Genomic DNA, 27,600 nt, shown 5'->3' with positions numbered 1-27,600 from the left:
CCGCAGACTAGACCCAGACCACGGTGAGCAGAACCGGTGCCTGATTGACCTGCTGTATCCAGAGAGCTGATCCAGACGCTGTGAGCAGAACCGCCCAGTCCAGTCCAGTTGACCAGATCCGTGACGAGGCCCATTCATTTCAAAATTAGGAGTGAGTATCCGCCAGAACTGTGCAGAACCCAATCTCTTAGTTAAAATAATCTAATCCAAACTATTTTAACCTAGTTAGAACAGCCTCCTAGAAATCGTGTCATCTGTCATATGTAAAGCTGCACAACTGTCACCTGTCAATTCTGCAGCTGCAAGCTGTCACCTGTCATTTTGAGTTTTACTTTAATTCCAAAAATCTACCTTTATTAAATCATCCGTATCTCCGGAACCGTTTGTGCTAGGAACTTTCACCTGAAAGCTTAGAATCCTCGCTTACCAACGAACCTAGAACCTACTCCCTATAGTTTTTCCGTAATCGCGAGACACGCACTCGCGAACTTTACAGCGATTTGGCCCGATTTCTTCATCTGTAGAAATCAGCAGCTTTTTGCTTCTCTTTGCTAAAATTCGCTTGCAATCTGCTAATCATTCATAGAGTATTGTTAAAGTGAGCCTGAACTAATATAAAGTAGCCATCACCTATCCTGAACCTCTAGAGGGAATTAAAAGCAATTTTAGCACCTTTTCACTTCTTGCAAACCACATTAAAGTAATTCGCCTGTGTTTAAAACTCATCCCTGCTTTCCCTAAGCTTGCTGGGAGAACTGGAACTGTGTATTGCATTATAAAGTGTGATTTGTTGGGATTCTTGAAGACTGTGTGCTCTCCTTCGTCCTTCCATTTCTTGTATTGCATAGGGGGGGGAGTGAATTGTCAAAAGAAAAAGTGATCATATTACCTCTTACTAAAATCTTAACAAGTTAATTCTGTACTGCATTTTATTCCACCTTGCGTTTCCTTGAACCATATAAAGCATTCTTTCCCACCTTATTCTTCTGTTCCTATTCATAAGTTACCTCTTGCTGACTACTGCTCATATTCACAAGTGTAATATCCATTATCAATTTATTTATAGAAGTGTGATATATATATTGTTTAAATTTTCAAATAAACCTTTTAATTTGCAAAACAACCCTACTTCTTGGCTCAGTGGGATCAGGGGGATTCTAAGAGGGGGGTGTTATACAAGGGTTGTCATCCAGAGTACTGAACTGGATATAAAAATACATCAATAAGGGTTTTCCTCAGCATCCCAGACTAGGCATTGACTTAGCTGTAGTGTTGATTTAATATCGCTTACACGGCCAATTAGTCCTTCACCAGTGAGACTGTCCACATTTTGGTGGGCCTCCCTCGACTCAAGATGACTTCTCTCCTTGGCTCTCCTCCACCTTTCTGATAACATTCCCTCAATTACGATTTCCATGGCCATGTCTTTTTCTGTCTCATGCGTGAAGTTCACTGGATCCATCCATTGTGGTATTGCTTGCTGTGCAATTTATCAGATATATCGATCAACCACAGAGCTCCGGCAAGTCAGCTTTTGTCAAATGGCGTGATAGAAAGTCAGCCAGATTCTCCTCTTTCCCTGGCCGGGGAATGATGTTGAATGCATAGTCCTGTAGCTGCAGGCCCCACCGAGCTATGCAGGGTGGCATTTTCCCTTGTGGATTGCCTTAAAGAAATAATAATGCTTGGTGATCTGTAACGATTGTAAACGGCTTCCCATAAAAGAACAAAAGAAAATGTTCACAGGCCCAGACAACGGCAAAAGGTTCTTTCTCCGCCGGCGAGTATGCTTGTTTCGTCTTCAACAGGCTACTGCTGGCATATGATATGATGGGTCTCTGTTGTGAATTGTCTTGTGCCTTTTGCACCAAGATGGCACCAAGGCCCATGGGGCTTGCATCAACTGTCAGTTCTGTATCTCTTGAGACATCAAAGTATGCCATATTTTCAGCCTCTGCAATGAGATCACGAATGCTGTCTGGCACGCTGTCGACCAGTGAAATGGTGCCTGTTGCTTTGTGAGTGCTCTCAGTGGTTCACTAATGGTGGCAAAGTCTTTGATGTACCTTGAGCAATAACTTTCCAATCCCAAGAATGATGGAAGCTCTGAGACACCCGTCGGAGGGGACATTTGTTGAGTGACGGCACCTTCTTGGGATCTGGTGTCATTCCCTTTTTGGAAAAGAAGTGCCTTAAAAAAATAAGGTGCCCTTCCTGAATTCACACTTCTCCCTATTTAAGGTGAGGATTGCTGCCTCTGGTAACCTGCATACCCTTGAGAGCGTGTCCCCATGCGTCTCCATGCTCGTGCTAAACACCAAAATGTCATCACTGTAGTTGATGCAATTGGGAATGTGGTTTATCTTGTTATGTGTCTCTGCCTGGAATATCTCCGCCACCGAAAAAAAGACAAAAGCACTCAACCATTTGTTTGTACCTATATATGTCATGCTATGTCACGAAGGTTGTGATGTAGTGGCTCTTGGGGCTTAGGATTAGCTACTGATAGCCCTTGTTGAGATCCAGCTTAGAAAAGACCATGGCACTGTTTAGAAGAAGTATCATGTCAGTGATACGGGGGGCAGATGACGTTCTCTCTTGATGGCTTTATTTGGCCGCCTGAGGTCCACACATAGCCTGATGGCATCTGAGCCCTTTTTTAGTTACTAGCACGTTGTGTGACACCCACGCAGTGAGTCCCATGGCTGGCACTATGATGTCCTGCTCTAACAGTTTGTGAAGCTCTTCCACCTGTCTTTGTATGTTGACAGGGATGCCTCTGTAATGTTGCGCCACCGGTGGGATGACTTCATCAATGTGGAGCTTGATCTGTTTGTTCTTTAATTTCCCAATTCCTTTGAATCGCATTGGGAACAGTTGGTTTATCTTGTCCACCATGTCTATGTATTTGTTGACCATCAATATGTATAGCACATGTATCAGACCCATGATGATGGCTGTTATAAAACTCGTTTTAAAAAAAATCAAAAGTCTTCAATTCAGTAGAACAGAAAGTCATGGGTTAAATCCCCCTCCGGCTTGTACTCAATCTCCTTTCGTCTGGGTTGGGAATTGAAGACTATATTTGGAATATAGACTTTTGATTTGGAATATAGTTTTTATCACCAGCCCTGATTTGAAAAAGACACTGGTGTGTCGAAACACGTGTTATAGACTTTTGATTTGAAATATAGTTTTTATCACCAGCCCTGATTTGAAAAAGTCACTGGTGTGTCGAAACACGTGTTCAAAAGGGCATTATAATCAATAAATTTCAGTTTCCACAAATATACGCTGTGGCGCACTTCTTCGAGTGTGGAGCATTTTTTCTTCAACTTTTTCCTCAAGGGTTAGGGGTCAAATGCCCCTTTGTTGCCCCACATCAACTGCGACATCTTTTTGAATTGTAATACTTAACCAGGCGCATGGAAACGTTTGCGTAGCTGGTACAAAGTAAAACCCCACCAGTGTGGCATAATCTGTCTCATTATGAGTATGCCGGTCCGGTAACAATGGTGCCGGTAAGCTACCGGCACCGTTGTTACCGGACCGGCATACTCCGAGTTCCGTGGGCGGGTGGCGTCCCTCCCACCAGGTCTGACCTGGCGGGCGGAACGGCACCCGCTCGCAGGGTTTGACGGAAGCACCGGTACCGTTATGAACGGTGCCATTGCTTTTGTCCTCCCCATTCCCATTGAGTCCTATGGGACTCGAATGGGAAGGGGGGAGTCATTTTTTCTGGCGCCTGGCTGTGGGGAATTACTGGGACCACCGGGGCTGAAATGCCCCAGTAACTCCCCATTGCCAGGTACCGGAATAAAACGACTCCAGCGGTAGCCGTGCCATTGTTACTGGCACGGCTACTGCCAGGGTCATAATGAGGCCCATTGTACCTTCTGACGTGTCCTCTGGTTATATGGCCTAATGATTAAGTGCTTGAATATATTAGTAGAACTAGCGTGGACATGTTTTCTTATAGTATCATTACTGGCATTATGCGCAAAGCAAACACTAGTCTGGCCAGTGGTGGAGGCGGAGAAGGCAAGGGACCACCTGAAGCTGCAGAGCCCTCCAGCATCCAACCATCTAGTGTTCGCAACAAGACCATCCGTGCCATCACTACGTTAAGCTTAACCACTTCAAGCCGTGTTTGTGCAGATAATGGCAAAGGGATTGCTGACAATGGCACCCACTTTGAATGGTTAAGAGAAAAGACGCCAACCCGGATGACCCTGAGGCAGTCACATGTGGATGGAGAGAGAGGACATGTTCTACATCTCTCTTGTAGACAAACACAATCCAGGCCACCATGCTCCTCCCAAATTCTGAATCTTCATCTGTCATCTAAGAATCTCCACCATCATGGACATTTGTGCATCTGTCTAGGTACTGCTAGAGAAGATGTTCGAATTGCTGACTTTTATCCCATTACTTCAACCCACCAAGGTCAAGATTTTGACTCCCGAAGGTGTCAACCCACCAATAGGTATGTATTGTCACCCCTCAACTATGCTACAAAGACCTCTAGAACAGGAAAAAGGCATTCATTACAAAGATGCTATAGGACACCCTGCTCATCTGCACAGTGGCAAAACACCTGGACCGCCTCATATTCACCTGTAGCGTCCACCCCCGGCCCCTTTATATGAACTGCTTGAAGAATTTCCAAGCACCTTCAAATGGATCTGTTGCATGCAATGCACGCTCTTCAAGAGTCACGTGACCAAGATGGTCCATCCCTGAGCTGTGAGGTATAGGCAAGAACGCTTTCATATGAGGGCCAAAGAACGTAAACCCTTAGAAGAAGTTGTTATTGCATACAAAGTGCAAAGCCCCACTGGATGAGGTTTGCCCATCGTGGTAACAAAGGCGGCCAAACAACCTGGACAACTCAGCAACTGTATTGATGAGCTCCTATCCATACAGGCTACCCATGCTCACACTCAATGACTTGATCACATTCCTCAAAAGTGTCACTGTCTTCTTGAAACTGGTTCTGAAAGCAGGCTACCACCAAATGAAACTGAGCAAGCAATCACGCGACATAACGGCTGTCACCACAAAGGTGTAGGGTTCAGAAGATGACGCCTGAATTTTGGCATCTCATCTGCCACAGACATAAAAAGCCACACACAGTGGCCTTGACGTGTCTTCAACATGAGTGATGACATCCTGGTGCACTCCCAAATGAGGTAGGAACTTTTGCCAAGACTGTGAGTACTATTATAGAGACTGAAGGACTCTGGCCTAACCATGCCCAGAGGGATTGCAAACTCACTAAAGACTTCATGAATGTATTTGGCTATATCTTCAGCCGTGAAAGCACCAGAGCTTATCCAAAGTAAATGAAAGACATTAAGGATATACCACCCTTTTAGTATACCCCAGAAGTGGGCAGCTGTGGCGGCATGGCTAACTACTGTGGACGATTCATCCCAGAGTTGGCAGTTCTCAATGAACTGACTTAACTAAGGCTTCCACTAAGTGAGATCGGTGTGAGCATTACCAATAGGCCTGTCAGTAGGCCGACGCTGCTAACACCACGATTGCTTCGTCATTCCTGGGATTGAAGAAGGCAATTGTATATGCATTTCTTTCAACCTCCCTGCTGCACTCACATAGGCAACCGACTTGGCAATGTAGCACAATAACATTAGTCATGGGTATTCACAGAGCCAGAAAGAGACCCCCGTTGGGAATCGAGCACGTCCACTTCCTGCTCATTTACAGAGGTTCAAGGCTGCAGTGGATTATGAACCATTAGTCCCCTTTGTTCATGTTGTGGCTCCCATCCAGGATCAAGAAGTGGATGCTTCAGCTACAAGGCTAGCAATTCGACCTAGAACACCAACAGGGTGCAGACGCCCTTGCGGACTTCCTATCCTGAAACCCGAGCCTGGCTACCCCGCTAGAAGTACAAGCAACTGGGGTACTCGTGCACATGGTGAAGGAAATCATGCTTTCCAAAGCATGACATAATGAGGAAATGTAAGCTGAAACTGACCAAGATAACTACATTCCAATTCCCGCCTGCAGACAGGAGAGACGAAGATGCTCTTGAACCAGCAACACCAGTAGACCTGGACATTAAAGCAGCACCCACTGCCATGATTGCTGCTCAAGAAGAACTGTCCATCTGAGGAAGGCTTGCAGGCCCAGATGCATAAGAACAGTAATCCCTGTATTGCTCTCTACATGGGCTGTGCTGATCAACTAAAGCGCACCAAGGAATCGTTAAGACCAAAGCTTGCCTGTGAGAAAAGGTATGGTTATTCTCAGAATACCCAGATAGATATACATTAGGCATAATGAAGTGTAATTTTAGGTTAGGTACATAGCTTTGGCAATGCTTGTGCTCTTATGGAATACCCAGGTCTTATTTTTCTTTTCTTGATCTGAGGTGCTTTTCAGTCCACACCCTGTTCTGTCTGCAAGAACATCATTGGCTTTTCTCCAGGACTGGTGTGGAATGCCCTCCCTCAGCACCTTGTGTGGGCAGCAGTCACCATAAGAGTTATATTGAAAAGGAGTGTGGGATCCCCTTGACTGAGAACGAACATGGGTCAAATACCCTGTTCTATGGAATTTCTTCCACTCAGGATTGTCTACAACCATGTTGTAGCTCACTTCACCCTTCACACAGAAGAAATACCCATTTGCATATCAGTCTTTTTCCCACACACAAGGGCAGTCCAGCAATGAAATGCTATGGCAATTCTCCTCTGAACAAGAGTTCCAACAGCAACCCCAGACACGTGTGTCAGCCTTGTAGGTCCTCTTCATGAGGTGGAGCTGAGCCCCTCTAAGGCACAGTGAGCAAGCAAGGGGTTTACGTCTGGATTTCTCTTGGTAACTTAGGGTGAAACTCCAAGTTTTACAAATTTAAAAAAGAGCGTGGCAGCCCCTATATTGAGAACGAACATGGGTCAAATACCCTGCTCTATGAAATGTCTTCCACTCAGGAGGGTCTACAACCATGTTTTAGCTCACTGCACCCTTCACAGAGGAAACATATCCATTTTCATATCAGTCTTTGTCCCACACACAAGAGCAGTCCATCACCGACCGAAATGTTAGGAAATTCTCCTCTGAACAATAGCACCATCAGCAACCCCAGCCTTGTTGGGCCTCATCAGTGAGGTGAAGCTGAGCCTCTCTAAGGCACAGTGAGCAAGGTGGTACATCTGGATTACTCCTGGTAACTTAGGTTTAAAGTGTATGTAAAGTAAAGTATAAGAAGTATATGTCTAACTTTGAGACATCAGCCTTGGGCAAAACTGAGAAGTGACTAGAGTCAGACAGAATCTTTTGTTCAGCCTATGAACACAAAGCCTGGGTTGGAGCTCTGCACTCACTAGGAGTGTCTATAATTCTATTGTTATGATTGTCTGAGCATGGAATTGATTTGTATCTGTGATGCTGGAAATGCATTGGAGGGACAGAGCCTCCATATCCTTGTCCTGTAGTCTGTTATTATGTGTGTTCTGTATGTTTTCTGCGCAGGAGTCCATGTAGGACCGCTGGCAGTGCAGATCTTCCTCTTTTTGGTTTGGTGGACAGACCCTTGGGACACCCTTATGGCACCCATGGATGGAGGTATAACCCTGTACCCCTAGTGTATGTTTTTGGGCACCTGTGTGTGGCCCACAGAGCAGGGTGCGGGCTAGTGGCAGCTCTGTATTGAATTGACAGGTACCCTGAGTATCCTCCATTTTGGGATACCCAGGCCCTGCCATTGGAATCAGTGGATTCCTGATAGGGGAAGATAGGATGGCCCCCGTGGCCTCTTCTTTCTATTGCCTGTTACCTTGTTTCCCGAAGTCCCAGGAAGCCCTGACTCTGTCCCTTCTCCTGACTGGCTGTTGGGTGGAAGTTCCATATATGGTATTGTGGGGAAGTCCAGGCCAGACTGCCTGGAGTCTTCCCAATGACTGTATGTTGTGGATACGTCTGTGGGGTGGGGCATGGGTGAATGGAGTGTGTGACGAATTCTCATTTCATGTTATGGATGTCTGGTTTCTGGTGTATGACACAATGACTGAGACAGCCCTGCCCGAAACTGGTATGAATGCAGTGGGGAGTGCTGAATGGCTGGGTGCTTGTCTGAATCCACATTCTGTGTTGTGAGTGTCTGGATGGAGAAGAATGGCCTGAATGCACTGTGAGCCTGATTGGCTGAATGCCCTTCTGAATGATTGTATATCTGGGGACCTCTCACTGATGGAAATTGTTCAGAAGCTGAAGTCGAAACTTGATGCTTACCTTAAAGCCCAGCTAGAAGAAGAAGGTCTTGCTGCTGTGTTCCTTCGACGCAATCCTAAAGCTGTCGTATCTCCAAGAACTGATCCAAGAGAGGACCTGGCTAGGAGACCTCTTCCTGAGCTACGAGGGACCATCGTGCACCAGCTAATCTTCACCAAGGCTCCCTGGAAGTCAGACCCTCGAAAGGCTGCCGAACAGAGAAGGGTACTGCCGAGGAATCTGAAGTGAAGCACCCAGACATTGAAGTCCATCGCCGTCGACCGAGGTAACGCTGTAACCTCGTTGACCGGAGCTGCAACACTCCATTGCCTAAGACACTTTGAATCAAGAACTTCCTTGCTCATCATCGTCGACTGCTTTCGTCCTGCCGGAGAAAAGTCAAGATCGTCGATGACCAAGGAGAAACCGCCGGTGGGTTTCCCGCCACAGAAGACCTCAAAGACGCAGACAAAGATCCAGAAGCCAGCATGGTTGAGTCCCGATCGCCGACGCCAGACGCTGATGACCCAACTCCCTTGCTGTACCTACAGTTCTTCATTGTCATCTCTTGGCACCAACGAACACTCATCAGCGAGCGAGCAAGGCCTTAGAAACGTAGTAACGGTGTAAGAGGACAAGAGGCCTGTGAAACATAGTAATGGTGGGAGAAGGCAGAAGGCCTGGAACACCTAGTTATGGTGTAAGACGCCAGAAGGCCTGGGAAACCTAGTAATGATGTAAAAGGACCGGAGGCCTGGGAAACCTAATGTTGGTGTGAGAGGTCAGCAGGCCTGGGAAACCTAGTTACGGTGTAAGAGGACAGGAGCCTGGGAGAACTGGTTATGAGGTAAGAGGACAGAGTCTGGGAAACCAAGTAATGTTATGACAGGATGGAAGGCCTGCAACCTAGTTATGGTGTAAGTGGTCAGGAACCCTAGGAAACCAAGTAACGGTGTGAGAGGAAAGGAGGCCTGAGAAACCTAGTAACAGTGTAAATGGTCAGGAAGCCAAGTAACAGTGTGAGAGGGTAGAAGGCCTTCCTGTGAAACCTAGTAATGGTGTGAGAGGTCAGGAGGCCTGGGAAACCTATTAATGGTGTGAGAGGTCAAGAGGCCTGGGAAACCTAGTAATGGTGTAAGTGGTCAGGAAGCCAAGTGTCAGTGTGAGAGGGTAGGAGGCGTTAGAAACCTAGTAACAGTGTTAGAGTACAGGAGGCCGGGGACACCTAGTTATGGTGTGAGAGGCCAGAAGGCCTAGGAAACCTAGTAATGGTGTAAAAGGACTGGAGGCCTGGGAAATCTAATGTTGGTGTGAGAGGTCAGCAGGCCTGGGAAACCTAGTTGCGGTGTAAGAGGACAGGAGCCTGGGAAAACTGGTTATGATGTAAGAGGACAGAAAGTCTGGGAAACCAAGTAACGTTATGACAGGATGGAAGGCTTGGGAAGCCTAGTAATAGTGTAAGTGGTCAGGAAACGTAGTAATGGTGTGAGAGTACAGGATGCTTGAGAAACCTAGAAAATGGTGTAAGAGAACAGCAGGCCTGGGAAGCCTAGTAATGTGTGAGAGAAAGGAGGCTCGAGAAACGTAGTAACTTTGAAAGAGGACAGAAGGCCTGGGAAACCTAGTAATGGTGTGAGAGGTCATGAGGCCTGGGAAAGCTAATAATTGGGTAAGAGGACAGAAGTTGCGGGAAACCTAGTAATGGTATAAGTCATCAGGAAGCCTGGAAAACCTAGAAATGGTGTAAGAGGACAGCAGGCCTTGGAAACCTAGTAATGGTGTAAGAGGACAGCAGGCCTAGGAAACCTAGTAATGGTGTAAGAGGACAGCAGGCCTAGTAAACCTAGTAATGGTGTAAGAGGATAGAAGGCCTGAGAAACCTAGTAATGGTGTGAGAGGACAGAAGGCGCGGGAAACCAATAATGGTGTAAGTGGTCAGGAGGCCTGGGAAACCTAGTAAATTTGTATGAGGACAGAAGGACTGCGAAACCTAGTAATGGTGTAACCCATGTCGAAAGAGTAAGGTATACTAGGGGTGGGGACCCAATATGTGTAAGGACGCCAGCTTAGTGTAGAACCCTGAGCCTATGTGGTCAAAACAGAACTCTTGTAAGTTATCTCCTGCCTAATAAAGCAGCTGCAGCCTTTTACTACCCACAAAATGTGTTCTGTTTGTTGATTAATAGTTGGATCACAGGAAGGGGGTGGCAGGCCGGGAATTGCTGGGGCGGGAGTTCAGATTTATGTTGTCTGGGGATCTTGGATAATCGATGGGGCTGCAGGGGCCAAGTGTGGGCTGTTGCTGCTATGTCGGGATAATTTCCTGGAAAGTACACAGCCATGTTTCTTTTGTTCGTGGGCAAATGAAGATGACGTAGAGATCCACAGAAGATCCGGGGTAGCAGGCTGCTGTCTACTACAGTGATGTTTGGGTAAACCAAACGTCGCGTGCATGTCTTGCCTAGGTGGCAATCCTACCCTCTGGGTTGGACTGAGAGGTACAATTGGCTCAGGCACTAAAGAAAAAGTGACCCACAGTTGGAAATTGCAATTTATTTATTTTGAGACTTTTTGACCAGTTTTCCACTGAAAGTAGTTGCTAATTGTGCATTTTAAAGATTATTTGTTCAGTAGACTGTTATGTTATCTTGCATTTGTAGATGTTCTGTTTCATTTGTATAGCACTTCCTGCCACAGTTTATGGCGTTGAAGCGCTTTTGCCTGCCAGAGAGGCAAAGGAGAATTATGATAGAACATTCAGTAGTGGTAGGGCACAGCAAAGTCAAGTAGATAGTTGGGATGAGGCTGAGGAGTAGATAAGATGCGCTGGAAGGCGAAACTACTCATTGTACAGTAAAGTAATTCAGTGTGGCCCATTTTGGCTAAAAACGGGCCCTCTTTGGACAAAACAACGGACTCAATTTTTGCCCAAAAATGGGCCCACACTTGAATGTAGGGGCTGCACTTCTGGCACTGCCCTATTGCCCTTAGCCAGGGCTTTATGTGGGCCAGGGCTCAAATATTGCCCTTGAGCCAGGTCTCTACCAGGGCCCTTTTAGTCCTCAGTGAAAATGGGTTTTTAATGGTATTTGTTGAGCAGGTGAAATTATGATGAATGGGGTTCAAAAGTGGGGGTCTCATGAAGATCAGGCTCAAAATGTGAACATGTATGAATATCAGCAAGAGATGCCGGGAACTCAATGCTTCTAGCCTGCCCTTACATTGTGTTGTGCTACACTGCCCTTGCTTAATTGCATCTGCATTGTGTTGTGCTACACTGCGTTTTGCCTAGTAGCACCTACATTCTAATGTTATGCTATGCTGTGCCCCATATATCTCGCTTCTAGCCTGCCCTTACATTGTGTTGTGCTACACTGCCCTTGCTTAGTTGCATCTGCATTGTGTTGTGCTACACTGCATTTTGCCTAGTAGCACCTACATTCTAATGTTATGCTATGTTGTGCCCCATATATCTCGCTTCTAGTCTGCCCTTACATTGTGTTGTGCTACACTGCCCTTGCTTAGTTGCATCTGCATCGTGTTGTGATACACTGCGTTTTGCCTAGTAGCACCTGCTTTCTAATGTTATGCCATGCTGTGCCTTTGATAATACATGCAGAGACTCTTGCCAGCTAAACACAGCCCCGTTCTCCCACTCCCATTAACTAACATTATACTCAACATAGTTATGCTAGGCGGAATACTCTTCACCATGTTCCCTATTTGCTTAGTTCTAGACAGCATCCCCTGCACAGGAAACCACTACCAGGTCTTCAAAAATGGACTGTCCAAACAGGCATTTCCAAGACACTACCCCACATCCTGTCCTACACCCTTCCTCCCACATACCGCTCCCTTTCCAACCAACACAGAACAAACCCTCAAAGTTAGCCTTTCTACTATGATTCCAGAGCAAGCCTTCACACACACTCATATCCCACCGCTATTATCAGGCTATCCTCTAACCCCTAAGGCCGCCTTAGTCCCCAAAACATATTCTATCACTGGAGACCATAGAGCTCATCGACTAAGATCACGCACTAAACCTAACCAATACAGCCACACTACTACACCTTTATCTACCAAATCAAGAAAATACGACTCCTGCCAAAAGAAAGAGCACAAGTCACTTACTAGTGCGTCTTCAATACCTACCCTTCCTACACCGTACCCCACTATGCCTAAGACCACTATCGTAGTTAAACCCAAGACACCTTCAAATATCAAATATGCCCTCATTAATGCCCGCTCACTTGGAGCACATGTCATCGAAATCCAGGATCTCATTATTGAACAGAACCTTGACTTACTGGTAGTCACAGAATCCTGTCAGGACCTCTACTATCTTTGGCCATCCCACCTCATTATTCTATCCTCGGAGTAGATAGAATCCACTCCATAGGAGGTGGTGTCGCCATCATAGCCAAGAATAATTTGAAATTCAGAACTATTACCACTGAAGAAGTCCTAGGATATGAAATACTGCTAGCTAAACTAGCCTGGAATGACAAAACGACAATTAACTTTCTGGTGATATATAGAACTCCTAGTACCAATAGTCACCCGGAAATGGACATCCCACTCCTCCTTGCCCCCTTCATTAAACCAAATACGAAATGTATAATACTTGGAGACTTAAATGTAGGCTTCAACGATGAACTAGACCCCAAAGCCACAGCGCTACACTTAGCACTCAAAGATCTTAACTTCACCCAATTGGTGAATTATCCTACTCATATCAAGGGCAGAACCCTCGACTGGATCCTCTCACTTAATACCAGAGTAACCATTGATTCCATTTCTCCGCTGAGCTGGTTTGACCACCACTGCATTAACTTCACTCTCCTTAGCGACGAACCCCAATCTCTCAAGGCAATAGTAAAGGAAACATTTGAAGCTAGAAATCCTAGAAAGCTCACCGCAGAGAATTTTGTTCCTACACTAAATAAAACTTTAGCAACCAACCCAGTTATCAGCAATGATCCTAGCACTATCGCTGACTATTAACATAAATGCCTAACCTGCACCATCAACGAAGTAGCACCCATTACAACCAAAACCTGACGTGGTGACAAAAAATGCAATTTCTGGTTTAATCAAGAACTAGCCACCCTAAACGTGCCCTGGAACACGCCCATAACAAACACCCCTCGCACGACTCAGCAAAAGCTTTTAAGGATGCCAACACATGCTATAAAAAAGCCACTATCTCCCATGAAGCCAATTCCTACAACGCACGCATCAGTAATGCTGCATCAGACTCCAAGGAATTGTTCTTAATCCTCAGAGAATTAGAAAATCCTATTCCCACTGCGCCTCCAAATAATGTAAGCAAAGATTGGTGCACCACTATTCAAGATGCCCTTGCTGCTAAAATTGCTGTGTTACAAAATAAAATAAGAAACAAAAGAATGATACTAGCAGGCAAAAATACCTTGACCTCCGACACCACTCACCCAGCCAATGACAATACCAACTCCCGATTCCACTTCTCACCGGTCTCCCAAGAACTAGTGCTGGACACCATTTCCAAATTAAAAGCATCCAACTAGAAAGGAGATGACGTCCCAGCCAAATTAGTCAAAGCTTTCGCACCCTCCCTCACCCCCACCATCACCAACTTTGTCAACTCCTCTTTCCGCACGAATACAGTCCCAACCAGCATTAAGGAAGCCTGGGTCACCCCACTTCTGAAAAAACCCTCGTTGGACCCCACTGTACCCACTAACTACCGACCAATAACAACAATCCCTTTCCTACTCAAACTTATAGACAAAATAGCCTACACACAAATACAAGCCCATCTCGAACAGAACCACTTACTTGGAACTAGACAATCCGGCTTCAGACCCAATCATAGCACGGAAACGGCCCTTCTGAACCTAAAAATCCAAATGGATACCATCAGAGACTCAGGGAAACTCTGCATCCTCATGCTGTTAGACTTATCTGCCGCCTTCGATCTTGTGGACCGTAACAAATTGTGTAAAACATCAGCCAAAGACTTCCACTTCTCCAATGATGCCACTATGTGGGTCAAATCATTTCTTGCTGATCGCACTTCTAGAGTGGCCATAGGTAAAGAAGCTGCCGATCCTATCCCAGTCCCCATTGGAGTGCCACAAGGATCATGCCTCTCTCCCACTCTTTATAATGCCTACACCAAACTACTATTCTCGGCACTAGATGACATGGGTATCATCTACACTAACTTCGCGGATGACACCTAGATTCTCATACCCATCTCAGGAAACTATGACCAAGATATCATGACTATTAACAAAATCTACACCATTATACAAAACTGGATGGCGTTAAATAGTCTTTGTCTCAACGATGAGAAGATGGAAATCCTCATCGTGGGCCCTCCGTCCAAGTTAGCGGCCCTCCACCCTGACTATTCCTCGATCAATATCGATGGCACTTCTATTCCAATACTCAGGCAAGTAAAAACATTAGGCGTATACCTCGACTCCAACCTCACCATGTCTAAACATATTAGTACGCTCTCTTCCACCTCAGCGTACACGTCTAAACTCATAGCTTCTAGTAGACAATTTCTGACTCCCACTAATTGCCTCACTTTTGCCAGGGCCCTAGTACTATCCAAGTTAGATTACTGCAATATCCTACTGCTAGGAATATCTAACAATAACCTCAACAAATTACAACTGATTCAAAACAGGGCCTTAAGAGCAGCACTTGGAATAAAAAAGTTCGAGCATATTTCCAAGATAAGGAAGGAAGCCCACTGGCTCCCCATCAAAGCTAGAATTATCTTTAAATCTCTCTGCATCACACACAAATGTCTGGCTAAAAAAGCCCTGATCTACCTCAACAATGCCCTTCAGAAAAAAGAAAACACCAGAACTTTAAGATCTAACGATAACTTACTCTTAATGACCCCACAATACAAAAATACTAGAGCGGGTGGTAGTAGCTTCCAGGTTTTAGCACCTAATCATTGGAACTCCCTCCCTATCAACATAAAAAAAGAGACTTCCTTCCCAGGTTTTAAAAAACTGTTAAAAACCTGGCTATTCAACCAATATTAGAATTAAGTACACCTACTCGCTTATGTAATTGGGTGGAGACAACTGTATATTCTGCCTTCTGTAATAATGTCTTGTAACTGTACAAATGTATAACTAAGTTGCCTCAAGCTGTCTGTAACCACGCCGTGATACCCCAGGGTCTGGGCGTGTAACAAATGAAAAAATAAATAAAAATAAAATAAAAAAAATTGGGACAAAACATTTTTTAATGACAGGTGTGAGAATTTGCAACGGCATCTTTTGAATTGGTTAACTTGCGGTCCATGGCGATCACCATCAGAGGTTTCAGAAGGATTAGATTGTGGACAGGGATCACGCACCGGCAGTCAGAATATGTGGGCGACAAAGTAGGAAAAGTCCATTGACTGACAGGAAGAGTTATGCGGAGCGCAATGTGTCTTACCATGTACTAGGACCGAACATTGTTCTTTGATAAGGTATCATTATACGTCATGTTAGTTTTGGTGGATGAGTAGGGGATCAATCAGAGACATTGGTCTCAATGAAAACAATATCTTCACAATCACGCTTCCTTTGCCATGCAATGGTTCAGCCTCGTACTGACTGTTGTGATGACAGCGGCCTCAACAAGTAATGGACGCGGGGCACCCGACCGGTTTTACCATAGTCCATGTTAGGAACTTGGAAATACAGCAGTAAGTGCTGTGTGGATGTTGTCTCTCTCGCTCATAAGCAGTCATCGTAGTAACACCACCAAGCAAACTGCTGGGATTGTTTGTCCCCTCAGGTTCGCCCACAGAGGGTGATCCAGTACCTTGGGGACCATGTAAAGATACAGCTTCAACCTACAAGAAGGTGGGTGAGAATGACGCGAAAATGACTAGTATATTATTCAACTCAATATATAGTAAATGCGTAGTCTTATTAGGGCTTTTTTTCTCCTTGGTTTGTATAGGCATACAAATACAGAGGGACAATGAGCAGGACTGGAGGTTAGTGCCTGAGTGATGTGTAAGTTTGAATATGCATTTCGACCTAGATTGATTATTAAATGACAAAAGGAATTGATGTTTTCCTGTTTCCTTTGTAGGCAACGATGTCAGTTGACATTGAGTTTGAAAGCAACATTTTAGCCTTTGAAGAAGGATACGACATGATATCCGAAACGCGTCAGCAAGAACACAGAGTCAGGGCGAATCGACTATGTGTGCTACAAATAATGTTGTCAGATGAATTATTGGAAATACTAGGGTGTTGGAAGAATTCGGGTGTATGAAAAAATACACAGTAAATGTATACCATACGTTTTGGTCAAGAGCGGCATTGACTTGAAATGTATTCATTGTAAAATAAACGAGTGCGGTTTTATTTGCATGAACTTTGTTTTCCTTGCATGAACTTTGCATTGCATGAACACTTATTTTCATAAGTATTGCTCTCTATGAATATATCATTTATTTTGGTAGCCTTTAGTTTAAATAGTAAGTAGCAGGGATCCCCTTTAGGAGTGCTCCAGGATTACCTGTTGGCACCAACAGGCTTTGGAGAGTACTCTACCAGGGCTCTCCAAACGGACATCCCTCACCAAATTTCTTTCAAAAGATGAGTGGCAATTGTGCTCCTTGCCAGTAGATGCCACCTTCAGTAATGTTTAGAATCAGACCACCAGTTAAAGATTTGTGAAATGAGTAACTTTTCAAACAGGAAAGGGACATTATAACAGAACACATTGTTTGAATTTTGCCAAACATTCAAATATTATGATTATAATGCCTTTAATTAGTATGGACGAATAATGTATTTCTTTCAGAAGAACTGTGGCACTGCATGGGGTACTGGCCCCTTTTATTTGATGTTCTGTTTCATATTTGAATATATTTATTTTGGTTAACATTTTCACACACCGTAGTTAAATACATCTTTTAAATCAGCATGTTTGCTCTTTCATTGCATATAGACAAAATCGATTGGGTCTGTTGGGTCACTGATTTAATTATAAAAAGCCACTCCACTACTTAGGATTTGAGGCTGGCTCCCAAATATTGCATCACAAGTCATTAGAGCCCACCCCCTCGATTTCCTATCCCACTTCAAGCAATGCATCGTGCCACCACTGGGGCCGGCAGGCACAGCGTGTATTCTGTGAGGGGATTCGTCTCGCTGCCCCGCGAGCTTCTAAGCTGAACTTATTGATTTCCTGTGCCGGGGGATTCGTTTATCCCGTCAAATGGAAACAGAAGTGAATTTAAAGATGTAGTCGTGCTGATGGATCGGGGTGCTAGCTGCTCGATTTGTGCTGAGGGGGCCTGCGTCTGTCGTCTGCGCGAGCTGATTGATCACCCCCAACAAGTCTCTATGGTCTCTGACTGCTAATGAGCGGCCGCTGTTAGCCATAGAGGGCTCCCAAAGCCCAGCGACCAAAACGTCACTCATTGCTTACCTTCTAAAGTCTACCGAGGGGGCAGTGGCCATGTAAAATGGCCCCTTTCAAAGTCGAACAAGCTGATCCCTTTGGTTAACAGAGTCATTTGGGTCACACGCGGATCACCATTGCTCGAGGAGTCCTTCCAAATGCTGCAATCCAAGTCCGAGGGTAAAATGGCTCCAGGTGGTAGAATTGGGGCAGAAGGTTGTCATTTTGGAGGGCAGGAAAGTCGAGACAATAAGTCATGAAAGGAGTTGTGAAATTGTCTCCCCTCTGTTGGAAACATTTGCAAAACTTTTGTCATCCAAAAGTAAAGGAGTTTCCAGTCTCAAAGACTTTTGCTGAGGGCTTTAGACGTGGACGGCCTGTAGCATACGTAAATGTTTCCTGACTGGCCAGTGGCTTTCAAAAGGGAAAGGGCTGAGTCACAGGCATGATTGACTCGTGACCGACTCTCCAGCCATTCTGTTTATATTGCCTTCTCTCAGTAGGTCTCCCCCAACCCCCTGTGATGTGTGACCCTCCCCTGTGTATTACCCTTTTAAGGGGATGTGTCCCTCCCACGTGTATTGGCCTTTTAAGTTGGGTCATGGCCCAAGCTAATAAAAGGAGCCCCTGCAGGCACGTGTAGGAGAATGGCTGCAGACTCAACTATGGGAACTCTTGTCTGTTTCTCATTCTGGGCATGCAGCCTACACTGTGTGATCACAGTCCTGAGGCCCTGGCCTGCAGGCCCTAGAGGTGCCTGCTGGTCTGCACCCCCCAGACCAGCCTGGTGCCCTGTGTTCAGCCCAGACACCCACCATCATCCAAGGTGCTCCGGCACCCAGGATGTGTTCCACAGCCTCACAGGGCCCAGCCCTGCAACTACCTATAAGTCCGGGTGACCCCGGCACACCAGCATGGTGCTGGGCCCCCCAGCATCAGTGAGGCCAGCTGCATGACCGCTGCCGGCCCCACAATACCCCCCAGTTTTACTTGCTTTGCATACTGTACTGCCTCAATCTTCCTGTCCTTTCAGAAGCAGCTAGCTGTCTGTTGGAAAAAACTTTATTTTTCACAGAGACAAGCCCACCTCCATCGCTTGGCTTTTCACTGAGTAACCAGCACGTACCTAGGCAGGAATTGCGGGAAATACAGTCGTTAGTCCTGAACTAAGCAAGTAGTTTAACTCAATTTACAGAACTTTGGTAAAACGTATTAAAACGTTACATCCAAACCTTTATCACCCAGACGCCCAAACCTGCAGGGGAATAGAGATGGGGGCAGCGGGGGTTACTCAGGCCATTTATTTCGATGTATTTTGTTCTTAACCTACACATGCACGTCCTGGTTGGATGGGCCTACTGCCTAGGCTTGACCTGCTTGTGATCGTATACATGGGCTACTGTCTTGTAATGTCTCCTGTCCCCTGTTCCACGAGGTTATTGGTATGTAGGCATGACATATGTGTAGTGTGAGGAGAGGATCTCTCAAGGTTCCCTTGCATAGAAGTGTTCATATAGTAATAATGTGGTGTGAAAATCGCCCTTGACAGAGGCGCTCTACAGCTTTGGCGTAATGATGGGCTACGTCAGGATGATGGAAGAAGTGTGTCTTTGCAAGGGAGCACTGGTACCTCAGAGCTACATTCTTTGTTACGCCGGTGAGGCAAAGGTCATCTTGGGATGACAGTTTGAAGGCCAGTCGTTACTGGCCTAGTGAAGGACAGTGTTAAGGCCAGTGGTTTTTATTTATTTTGTTTATTTATTTTGACATTTGTAAAGCGCACCTAACCCCGAAGGCAACTGGGCACTGGTTACCTAAGAGTGGTGGTTACAGTAGTTACATATTGCATTTGGTTACAGTAGTTACATGTTGCATCGGGTTGAAAAATCTGGAGGCAGATTTATAGTAAAATACATTACATTTAGCACATAGTAGATACAGTTCGTTACAGGTACAAGTAGATTGCTAATACATGGTTATGAGAGTAGCTGTAAGGTTGTAGTTTTTCTAGATAGTTTGGGGGAAGAGCCAGGTTTTGAGGCCTTTGCGGAAGGACCAAAGGAAGGGGTCTGATCTCAGTGCTAGGGGTAGGGAATTCCGTTGTTTAACCGCAATCACAGGGAAGCTGCACCATCCAGCTTTTTGGCGTCTGTATCTAGGTATAGCAAGGCGGCATTAGTATGCAGATTGGGTCGGTTTATTAGACTGGGCATTAGAGATCTGTCTAGCTAGGTAGATCGGGGCACTGTTTAACAGAAATTTGTGTGTCAGAGATAAGATTTTGAATGTGATGCGTTCCTGGACCGGGAGCCAGTGGGCGTTTTGTCTAGCTGAAGAGACAGGATCTTTTTTGGGGATGTCGAGTGCAGCTCTTACAGCATTTTTCTGGCTGATTTGTAGTTTGTTAATGTTTCGGGAGTTAGATCCTGAAAAGAGGGAGTTTTAGTAATCAATCCTAGACAGTATGAGGGCTCTAGCAAAGGTGGTGCAGTTGTCGGTGGTTAGGTCTACTGGCATTGATCAGTTTGGCAGTGTAGGCCGCTGCCGACGGAATTGCGTTAACGTGCCATGTTAGGGATAGCAAAGAGTCAAGGCATACTCCTAAAGTTTTTACCTCTTTTGCTACAGTGATAATGTTTCTGTCAATGGCAAAGGATTTATAGGAATCAGATAGGTTATTTAGCCAAGATTGACTGCCAACGAGGAGTAATTACATTTTTTCGTCATTAAGGCATAGCTCGTGTTGCGCCATCCAGGCTTGAATGGTTAGGTATATTTTGCTCAGTATGTTGGAATCTGTGTCATAGTTGCCAATGATGGGTAGGAGTATTTGGGTATCATCCGTGTAGTTAGTGTACGTGGCCCCCAGTTTGTCTGGAGGTCTAAAAGTGGCTTAGTGAATATATTTTACAGTGTTGGTGAGACACAGGTGCCTTGGGCACGCCACACGTTACTGTGGAGGGGGGGCTGCTGCAGTGGTTGAGAATACTCTCATAGTGCTGTTAGATAAGAAGAATTCAATCCATTTTATGGCATTGGCCGAGAAGTGGGCAGCTAGGGCAAGGTGTTGGCAGAGTATATTGTGATTTACCAAGTCAAAGGCTGCTGAAAGGTCAAGTAGGAGGAGGATGGCAAGATTGCCCTTGTCTTTAATCTCATCCATTTGGATATTGACCTCCAAGAGGGCGGTGTCCATCCGTGACCCGGGCGGAAGCCAGATTCACGGAGACAAAGGAGGTTGTGAGTTTCCAAATATTTTTGAATTTGCACATAAGCCACTCTGTCAATTATTTTCAGGAGGAAGGGTACCATTGTGATGGGGCAGTAGTTTCTGGGGACATTGGGGTCAACTGTAGGTTTTTTGAGCAGTGATATTACCCAGGCTTCTTTAAGATGTTCTGGTACATTGCTAGAGGAGAAGGAGTTGTTGATCAGGGCTGTGATGAAGGGGCAAGCTCTTCGGCGCAGTCCTTAATGAGAGAGGCTGGGCAGATGTCTCCGTGACATCTGGAGGGTTTCAGGCCATTGATGATTTTGGTGGTTTTGGTGATGGTTACGGGGTGAATTCAAACCTGGGCGTGGGTCTAGAAGGTGTAGGTCACAGGTCAAGGGTCTGGACGGCCGGGGCAAGTTTGGATTTCTTAGTATTGATTTTGTTATGGAGTTGGGAGATTTGGCTGAGGAGGGCTTTCTGAATGTTCGTGCACCAGGGTATATCTTTGTTCCAGTGGTCAGGCGAGGGAGCTGGTGATTCGGGTTTGCGTGGTATGGTAAACAGCACTCTCATGCCTGAGTTTGCTTTTGTGATTCCCTTGTTGTAGGAGTTGCCTTTTGATTGTAGAATGGCTTGTTTGTACTTTACGGTCAGGGTGTTGAAATGCAGTTTGTTCACTTGAGAGGGTGTTTTTTTTACAGACGCTCTCAGCAATCCTTTTTGCAGTGCATAAGGCTTTAAGGCTAGGGGTGTACCAGAAGTTTAGGTGGGCTTTTGGTTTGGATTTGCGGTTGCCCAGAGGAGCAACTTTGTTAATGGCATCAAGGAGCATTTGGTTGTAGAGCATAGTGTCCTACAACCAAACCAACCAGTTTGGTGGTAGAGCTTACTGTCCGAGTGATGTGACAGTGCTAAGGCCAGTCGTTACTGGCCTAGTGAAGGACTGAGTGTAGGGCTATGATGTGGATGTGCAATAGGGCTTAACAGGTTCTCTTCCTTGTTCCCTCATCAGTCTAAAAGCCTTTGTAGAAGCGCGCCTGTGTACGTACTTTTCATAAGATGCAATGGTGTAACCCGGGTTTCTTCCCAGGGTAGCCTTCATATTATACATGCGGGCCCAGGGCGTTGACTTGTCCCAGAGCTAAAGGAGATATATTTGTTAACAGGGTTTTTTCTTAAGCATGTCCCAATGGGTCAGGACATCGTTTGAACTATTCTGTATATTAGTATTGTGAAATCAGAATGTGAACTCCCTTGGAGACAGATATCTATCTCAATTATTGAAATGGGATGACCTGTTTGTATCAAATATGTTGCCAACTGGTCCACATTGTAACTGAGTAATCATTGGAAGTATGTGGCACTTTCATTCTCTAATAACTTGATATTAGTTGCCAATAACTGTTGAAATGTATGTCCATCTCATGATAGATAGATACCCAATTTTATTCTGAAAAGAGTGACCATTTGCTCTACTCACGTTGTTGTGGGTCTCTTAAATATGTCTTCCTTCACACACACATCCGGGCACACTCTGTCGCCTGACACCCCCCTCTTTCTATAGGGATGATCCACTCTTATACATCTTGTAGTTTAAGACCGTTTTTTACCTATTTGAAAACCATATTGAGGATTTGTACTTTGTTTCTACATATTTCTCATACTATCTAAGAAAACTTATGAATACCGTCCTATTTTCAAATGCGGCATCTTTTCATAACGACGCGCAAGCGCACAGTGCCGTCATAGTGTATACACTGTGACGTTGCACGCCTGATAACGGTTGTTATCTAATTTCTTTACTATTCGGACTGAGAATCAGATTCAAGACCTGTACACAGTGCAAGTACATGGCTCCTACATATCTACATTTAACCAACTTGTTCTTTTATTTATAATACGGCATCTTTTCATGTAACATTGCGCATGCGCGCAGTGATATCACAGTGTTTACATTGTGACGTTGTATGCCTTTTTACATCACATTTGCAGTATTTAAGGCAGTTGATGGCGCAGTACTACTATGACCAAACTTGTCTGAACCAAGTACGTTTAACAAGGCGTTATTTTTTATTACAAAGAGCTTATCTAGCTTTTTTCTTTTAAACTGACTATAGGAATTTCATTCTTGTTTAGGATCCTGATCTTATTTGCTGATATTGCTGTGACTACGGACATTCTAAGCCTTGAATACCCAGTTTAAGGATCTATTTTCTCCTACTCAAACCGTTCCTAAGCATTGGCAAACTACGATCTTATCAACAATTGTTGGTAAGTTCTCATCAACCTTCCATTTTATTTTTCTCTAATTCTATTTTTATCTACAAACAGATGTCATATCTTCCATTTTCTTAGGGATTGGCAGCCTTATTTGGTAAGAAATCACCCACTGAGGGTTCTACTCTTTTCTCTGAATTAAGAATATTTATCAGATGCCACATAAGAGTCAGAGATTATTCTTTAGGTAACCCTAAATTGTCAACTCATCGTGGTTCAATAGTACTAGTTCGAATTTGGCAAAAACAATGTGTTATACATGAATGTGAATATTTGTTTGTCTCAGTATACAAGATGCACCCAATCCTTGTGGTAATGATTAACAAAGTATTTTTTGTTGAACAAAACTGTAAATAGCGTCTTCTAAACATGTACTAATGTGTATTATTTAAAAAAAATCCTAGAAATTGTTATTGAAATATGCTCACTTGCCCCTGAAGAAGTGAATTCTCACGTAATGTGTTGGGCCACAAATAAAACTACCAAGTATGATAAAGAGATTCTAGTGTTTTAATTCTTTGGATATGCACTGAACTTTATAGATCCAATTGATGTTCTTAATATAAATGTGATTTTATATAAGAAAGCTAAACATAATACATCATTTTCAAATTACTAGGACTCATTTTTGAGCCATTTATAGTGTGCAGAGGATGGGAGTTCCCACACTTGGGAACTTTATTGTTTGTTTCAAAGTCACAACCCATATGCCAGGGTTGTTTATTATCTCCTCTGCACCTGAAGTCAATTAATTATTTGTTTAAAGGTCATATAATTCAATACTAATATAATTACTAAGGAGTGCAGGTCGATTTCCTTCTTTTCTGTTTTTATTCGACATTAGCCACAACATACAATTAATAATACACATGGTACATAGTCAATTTATAGGTGTTCATACAAGAAATTTGGTTAAAAAACAGTGTGAATTTAAGACTTCTTAGAAGTGATTGGTCAGTGAACGCATTGAAATCCAGTACATGTTGACAACAGAGCAGTACATCCAGCAGTATAAAAAAACGTTTTTCTTAATGAGTTCTATACATTTTAGCTTATACACAAACCTTGGTACGAAATAATTTTTACAGGGACATTTTGCCCAAATCAGCATAAAAGTGATTGTGTGCATTTCGGGGGTATGTGTTGAGCTCTCTGTTGATCAAGGTCAGTGTATTACTACCAGAGTACAAAGGGCCTGTTTTTTTGGCTGCGTCATAATATGTGCACGGCCAGTTGAGCCATCCATGTACTTGAAACCAGTTCATTATCTGGCCCCAGCACTGTTTAAAGCCTTTGACCTCACACGCCATCCCTGGGAAAGGTGGGACGCCACAAAGTATACAATATTGATAATCTGGGAGTGTCAAAATAATGATAAAGCATCCCTTGTTCTATGTATGCCATATTTATTGCAAAGTATTTTTAGGTATTTGTTCCTCATATCAGCATACTTCTTGCAGAAAAACAAGAAATGGCCTAGGGTCTCTTTAGCCTTAACCCAAGTCTGGCATGTGTCATTCCTCCCCACTTCCCATTTACCTGTGCGGTAAGCCAAATTAAGTTGGACCAGTCTGAACTGAGTATACTTCGTTCTTCGATTGCGAAAACAATGCAAAAGGGGAAAGACCATATGCAAATCAGACTTAGTCCCAACCCAGAAGGGGCAGTCCAGCCCGAACTGCTTGGTCACATCCCTTCTGCACGAGACCACAAGCATCCCCAAACAGGTTTATCTTGTTGGGCCTCATCAGTGAGGAGTAGCCTGGGTCTCTAGATCCAGCAGGCAATGGACCAACGTTTGGGCATACCCGTGCCACTCAGGGTGACTTATGCAAAACAAAAGAGGTGATGGCTGGAATAGATGCTAGGACATTGTAACCACCTGGGCTGCAAATTGAATTTAGGGGAAGGTCTCCCTCTAGAATACAAGTAAGTGGAGAGGTAGTAAATGCATCATCCACCCCTCCTTTATCTCTGGGGCAGCTCTCCTGCCACCATCTAATTCTCTTTGATATACTCTGCCCTCCCCACACTGTGATTTGAATATATGCAACAATGGAGGCGGGTAAGCACCCACCTTTAAAACAAGGTCAAAATGGCATCTTGGCATGTCACAGGTCTTTTGAAACATATGTTAGACCAGGGGTGGGTAAAATGCTTAAGAGACTATGGTGTCCTTTGCCTCCACTGGGCTATAGAAAGTACACGTTGGAGAGGTACTCCATACTTATCATTCCAGAAGTCAAACACAAGAGTGGGGCTGGGTGTCCACGTGGGGGACAGAGTTTCGATCAACACCGCTCTCTGCGTTCGGGTTTCGGTAATGGAAACTCAAACGTTGGAAATCCAGAGATTAATTGTTGCAGTCAGCCCAGGTTTGAGATTTTGTATCTTTGACATCATCCATATCAGGCCTTATGGTACACATAGCATGGATACTTTGAATGAACTAGAGGGGTTGAAGTTAGACCGAGACAAAAACTTGGAAGCGATCTGAAAACCATAGTATTGGGTGAACTAAATTTGCGATATGAACCCCGGGTAGAATTAGTAGAATTTATGTTGGAGGAGGAGGATGCCATCTGGGACATTCCAGATATCATTGCCCCTGTGAAACAAGTAGGTTATAAATATGCCTCCCAAATCGCAGAGCTATTTTTGTTAGACATGTCCTGCGTGTCTGTAATGGCAGGGTTTCTCCTGACGTGCCACCTTCTGTAACATTTAAGAATGGAGACAGGAGTAGCCCTATTGACTATGCTTTGGTAGATCTAGGCACCTGGGGTGTAGATAAATCCTTCGAGGTTCTAGCGAGAATGGACATCAACCATCATTTCCTGGTTTTAACTTTATCAACGTACCACATGGGTAGGGCAAAACCCAGTGTCACTCAGAAAATGTGTTTACGAAATAATAGATGCAGACTTAAATGGGATGACTCTGCTCTTTCAGATAATCTAGCTGAGGCATAATAAATTGGTGATGCCTGAACTGTCTAAAATATGTGACAATGCCTATGAGAGCGATAATGATATCATTGGATCCTTCTCTAGGCTTGCGTCCATCTTTAGTAAGTATTTGACAATCGCAGCGAGTGAAATAATGATTCGTCAATTACGGGAAGAGGGTTGGGGTAATTGTGAGTGTAGAGCAATGAAATCCTGAATTTTAAGTCTAGTGAAAAATAGAGACCTCAAGACCAGGAAGGAATTGTGCACCATACAAAAGGAATATAAGAGGACGATGATTAAGAAGGAGCTATTCAACCTGGGTATGTGGGACTCTAAACAATTCTCCAGAAAACAAAGATGCAAAGGAATTTTGAAGGATTGTGACAGTGGGTGGCAGCGATCACTTGAATACAGAGGAAGTAGCAATTACAGGAGGGGCATGGATCGAGCATTTCTCAAACCTTTACCAAGAAACCAGATCCGCTTTTGCCACAGAGCTGGATATACGGCACTGGAGTGGACACAGGTGTTTGGTAGTGCCCCCCACTTGTACTGAGCTTGAGTGAAGTGGCTTTGGCTTTGGCTGTGGAAAACCAAGTTCCTGGGAAAGCCCCAGGTCCTGATTATGTACCGGCAGATCTTTACAAGAGTGTGCTAGATATTTGGGTTCTCTATTTACATTAATTATTTTATACAATTTTGTGGAAACGGCTTGAAACCCCCCCCATCTCCATTTGGAACCTAGAGGAGGTGGTCCCTATATTCAAAAAGAGAGATCGTGGAAACCCCAGCAATTATAGGTCGATGCCCTTTTTGTGTGTCTGTAGTAAAACCTTTGGGAAAAGCCTCCAAACTAAGTTCAAAGATTGGGTGGTGGAACAGGAGCCCCTTAGTCACCTTCAGGTGGGCTTCATAAAGGAAACTGAGCATGATTGACCAGGTCCTAAGATTCAGTTTACTCATTGGCAAGTATGTGGAGCTAGACAGAGGCAGCCTGTATCTATTATTTTTCGACTTGAGGGCTGCCTTCGATAGCATTCCTAGGGCACCATTGTGGGAGGTACCTCTGGCCAATGGGGTCCCGCTGGAATTGCTGAAAGCATTCATTAAATTGTATGCTGATCCTTCAGCAAGAGTAAGATGGGGTCTCTGGGGCGAGACTAGTAATTTTCTGGGGGTGAAGAAGGGGTAAAACAAGGTTGTACAATTGCTCCCCTACTCTTTAATTTGTTTTATTGATGGAGTACGAGAGCATTTCCCAATGGGAACATCGGATGACCATTTGTTAGCTGGAGAGAAGATTGGAATTGTGTTCTTCGCTGGCGGCAATGTACTTTTCTTCCATACCCCAATGTGCCTAAAGAAGCAACTTGGCCATTTTTTAATTTCTGTGATGTAAGAGGCATGGAGGTGAGCATCACTAAGACAAAGTTTATGAGATGTACCAAACAGAGGGGCATCCGCATGGGCGTAGGACATGGGCAGATA

This window comes from Ambystoma mexicanum, chromosome 11 (assembly GCF_040938575.1).
Source record: "Ambystoma mexicanum isolate Mex_15411 chromosome 11, UKY_AmexF1_1, whole genome shotgun sequence".
NCBI classification, from domain to species: domain Eukaryota; kingdom Metazoa; phylum Chordata; class Amphibia; order Caudata; family Ambystomatidae; genus Ambystoma; species Ambystoma mexicanum.
The sequence above is the reverse complement of the archived record's forward strand: the minus strand, read 5'-3'. Positions refer to the sequence as shown.